Source organism: Enhydra lutris, unplaced genomic scaffold (genome assembly GCF_002288905.1).
Source record: "Enhydra lutris kenyoni isolate GAN:26980312 unplaced genomic scaffold, ASM228890v2 scaffoldscaffold28, whole genome shotgun sequence".
Taxonomy (NCBI): domain Eukaryota; kingdom Metazoa; phylum Chordata; class Mammalia; order Carnivora; family Mustelidae; genus Enhydra; species Enhydra lutris.
Window position 1 is genome coordinate 5,217,833 of NW_019154112.1, and position 4,730 is coordinate 5,222,562.

The following is a 4,730-nucleotide window of genomic DNA, read 5'->3' on the forward strand; positions in this document are numbered from 1 at the left end:
TTGGAATTGGCATGAAGCTTTAGTCTTATAATCCTGTCTCTATTATCCCTAATAGTTTTTCTTTTGGTACCTTTAAGTTTTAACATAATCAAACTTACAGGTGAGTTGCAAAAATAGTGCAAGAAGCTCCTTTACAACGCTTTACCCAGATTTCCCAATTGTTTACATCTGGCAGCATTTCTTTTATTTATTCAATAGTAAGTTGGAGACATTGTGTGCTTTACCACTACCAAGGGAACATGACCTTGCGACACCTTGATATCAGCTCAGCGAAACTGATTTCAGACTTCTGGTCTTCAGAACTGTAAGAGAATAAATGTGGGTTATTTTAATGTATCAGATTTGTGGTACTTTGTGACAGCTGTCAGAGGAAACTAATATAGTCCATATTCAAAATATTTGTCCAGATAGTATCCTTTACACCTTTTTATGTTCTCAATCTAATGTCCAGTTCAGAATCATACTTTGCATTTATTTGGTGTTTTTAGTTTCCTCTAATCTGGAACACTTCCTCAGCCTTTTCTTTTCTTACCTTTCAAAAAGTGCAGCTTTTTATTTGTAGAATTAGAATAATTTTTTGTTTGGCTGATGTCCCTTCAACATTACATTCAGATTATGCATTTTGGCAGAAATGTAGTATGATTTCAGAAGCTGCTCTGTCTCAAGATTCGGAATGTTTATTTTGATCACTTGGTTAAGGGGAAGCTGTCTGATCTCTCCACTGTAAACTTATTATTTTCCTCTTTATATCTAAAAAGTAATTTGTGAGGAGATACTTAGAGAATTTTCCTCATCGCAATTTAACTCTCAAGTTTCCATATCCATGATGATTTTCCAACTCCACCATTCCTTCTTTATTAACAGATATGATTCTAGTGTAAGGAAGATCTCCTCCTTCTTCTCCACTATTTACTTATTCTCTTGTTTATTTATTTCAGGGGCATCTAGCTGGCTCAGCAGTAGAGCACGTGACTCTTAATCTCAGGGTCATGAGTTTAAGCCCCATGTTGGGCATAGAGCCTACTTAAAAAAAAAAAACAACAACACACTAATTTTTTATTTATTTCAGAATAGACTCATGAATTTTTATTTGATTCAATGGTTTATAATCCACTAACATCATTATTTACTTCTGATCATTATTTATTTCAGAATTTCCCAGATTTGGCTGGTGGGAGCCACTTCAGTCTGGTTACCTATGTTCTTCTTTTTTTTTTTTTAATAAGATTTATTTATTTGAGAGAGGGAGAGAGAAGGAGTGAGCAGCACAGGAGGGGCAGAGAGACAGGGAGAGAGAGAATCTCAAGCAGACTCCATGTTGAGCCCCTACACGGGGCTCAATCCCAGGACCCTGAGATCATGACCTGAGTGAAATCAAGAGTCAGGCGCTTAACTGACTGAGCCACCTGGGCGCCCCTCCTGTGTTCTTTTGATATAGCCCCCGAATTTGTTGGGCACTTTCCTTCTTTTTGGCCCAAGAAAATATTTTGGGTTCATCTTATTCTTTTCTTGCAGGAATCTGTACTCCAAGACACCCTTGTTTCCCTTCTTCAAGAATGGTATTTAGAAATCAAGATCTGGCTGCTATAAATGCTCATTGCAACTGGTATGTCATTGCTTCTCTAGGCTCTTTCAGTGGACAAAGCCAGAACATGTGCATAAAACCACAAGTTCATACTGATACCTCCAGTTCTCACCCAACATCTCATGGTATATTCCCCCTTCTTTGTAACTCCCTTTATCCCACTGTTAGAAAACTGGCTCCCATTACCCTCAGCAAATTTTCTCATTTATTCAAGCCTACTTTACCAAGTATAGGTCAATAGTTATTTACAGATTTTGGTGGGGGGCTGGACAGTGAGAGACACACATTTTAAGTGCATAATTTGATGAGTTTTGACAAATGCCTACATTTACAAGGCACACTTCCCTACCAAAATTTAGAGTACTTTCATCATCTTCATTGCCTCAGCAATTTGACTCCCTCAGACACAACCAGTTTTTTCATTTTGTTCCAACATAAATTAGATTTTCCTGTTCTAGATCTTCATATAATTAAAAACAAACTGTGTGCACTCTTTTGTGTCTGGCTTCTTTGGTTCAGCATAATGTTTTTATCTATGAAGTTCATTCACATTGTTGTGTGTATCAATAGTTTGTTCCTTTTTGTGGTTGACTAACTTTCTATTGTATGAATTTGTTTAGCCATTGCACTGGGATGCACATTTGGGTTGTTTCCAGCTTGAGGTTATTATGAAAAGAAAATGTCTTTGAACAATTTTGGACGAGTCTTTGAAAGGATATATGTTTCATTTCCCTTGGGTAATTGCTTAAGAGTGAAATTCTTGAGTCAGAGGGTAGGTGTGTATTTGCTTTTGTAAGAAACTGCCAAACATTTTCCCAAAGCAGTTGTGCCATTTTCACTACTGCCAGCAACAAATGAGTGTTCTAGGTGCTTTACCCTTGCCAAGGTTTTTCTATCTTTTTAATTTTAATTAAATTAATTTTTAAATTAAATTTAATTAAATTTATTTAAATTAATTTTTAAATTTAGCCATTATAGTGAGTTTGCTATGGTATCTCATTGCAATTTTAATTTACATTTCCCTAATGCATGACATTTTCAACAGTTTTTTATGGGTTTATTGGCTTTTTATACATTTTCTTCTATGAGTGTCCGAGTCTTTTGCTCATTAAATATTGTGGGATCCTTTTCTTATTGATTTTAAAAAGACTTTATTTATTTATTTGACACACACAGAGAGAGAGAGAGCGTGCACACAACTAGGGCGAACAACAGGCAGAGGGAGAGGGAGAAGCAGGCTCCCCGCTGAGCAAGGAGCCTGATGTGGGACTCGGACTGGGATCATGACCAGAGCAGAAGGCAGATGTCTAACTGACAGAGCCACCAGGCACCCCTCTTATTGATTTTTAAAAATACATTTTGGGGCACCTGGGTGGCTCAGTCAGTTAAGCGTCCGACTTTTGGTTTCAGTTCTGGTCAGGATCTCAGGGTCCTGATATGGAGACCCAAGTTGGGCTCCTCTGCTCTTTCCCTGGCTCTCTCTTCCTGTCTCTTCTTGTCTTTCTTCCTGTCTCTCAAATAAATAAATAAAACCTTGAAAAAACCTTAAAAATATATATTTCAGATGTAAATCATTTGTGAAATAAATGTCTTATGAATATATAGCCCATGTCTTTCTTATTCATTTTCTTAACCGTGCTTAAAAGCAGAAGTTTTAAATTCTGATGAAGTCTAACTTATCAAATTTTTAAATGGCTTTTTGCCTTCTATGTCCAAAGAAATGTCTGCCTACCTCCAGATTGTGAATCCCAAGTACTTTACATGAGTGCTAGAATCAAATGAACAAATTTTTCTTCTTTGAACTCAGAAAGCCTAAAGTCAAAACAGACATTTTCAGTGAGCAAATGAAAGATTTTTAAAGGGCATCCAAGAGGTAAGGAACAAGAGCATTGGGGTTCTTAAAATCTCAGGACTGAAAGCTTCTTTTTCAAGTGTCGTTGATGGAGCTTAGATTAAAGTTATGGACCAGGGACGCCTGGGTGGCTCAGTTGGTTAAGCAGCTGCCTTCGGCTCAGGTCATGATCCCAGCGTCCTGGGATCGAGTCCCGCATCGGGCTCCTTGCTCGGCGGGGAGCCTGCTTCTCCCTCTGCCTCTGCCTGCCATTCTGTCTGCCTGTGCTTGCTCTCTCTCCCTCTCTCTGACAAATAAATAAAAATAAAGAAAAAAAATCTTAAAAAAGAGTTTAAAAAAAAAAATAAATAAAGTTATGGACCAGGTTGAATCACTTGCAGTCTGAGAACACCTAACAAGGCATCCATCCCATTCCATCCTTGTGATCCATTCCAGGATCACAAGGATTTTGAGGGGGGTTGTGCATTCACGGGTGTTGGTTTAGGAGACTACATGTTATTTGAGTGTTGTTTAATGAAGAGTCCGTTTTATCAAGAAGGCAATTTGTAGAGCATGGACAGTGCAGCCAAGACATGTGGTGTGCCCCAATACCACATCATTTTTTCTTTTTTTTTCCTTATTTTAAAAACTATCATACTTAATTTTAAAAATTCATGAAGTTTAAACATCAAAATTTCAAAAAGGTATACATACAGTGAAATATATCCCTCCCACCCTTACCTTCCCCAGCAGAGAAGCACTGTTACTAGTTTTCTGGCATCTCGTTAAGAGATTTTGAATGCCTTTACAAGATAATACATGCATGTAGTATCTGCCTTCTTTTTTATGTGAATGATATCTCCTGTATACATTGTTCTGTGTCTTGCTTTTTTCATTTTTTTTAAAAGATTTTATTCACTCCTTTGAGAGAAAGACACACACAGAGAGAGAACACTAGTGGGGAAAAGGGGCAAAGGGAGAGAGACAAGCAGACTCCCCGCTGAGCAGGGAGCCCGATGTGGGAATTTATGCCAGAACCCTGAGATCATGACCTGAGCTGAAGGCAGACGCTTAACCCACTAAGCCACCCAGGTGCCCCTGTCTTGCTTTTTTCAGTCAATAATATGTCTTGGAGAGTTTTCCAATCAGTACACAAAGATATTTCTCATTCTTTTCTACAGCTGCCTAGTGGTCCACTCTATGGATGTCCTGTAATTTATTTAACCAGACCCTTATTGATACACATTTAACTTTTCAGAATTTTGCTGTTTCTTTCAAGTACTGCTTCAGTGAAAATCCTTGTATATACATCAT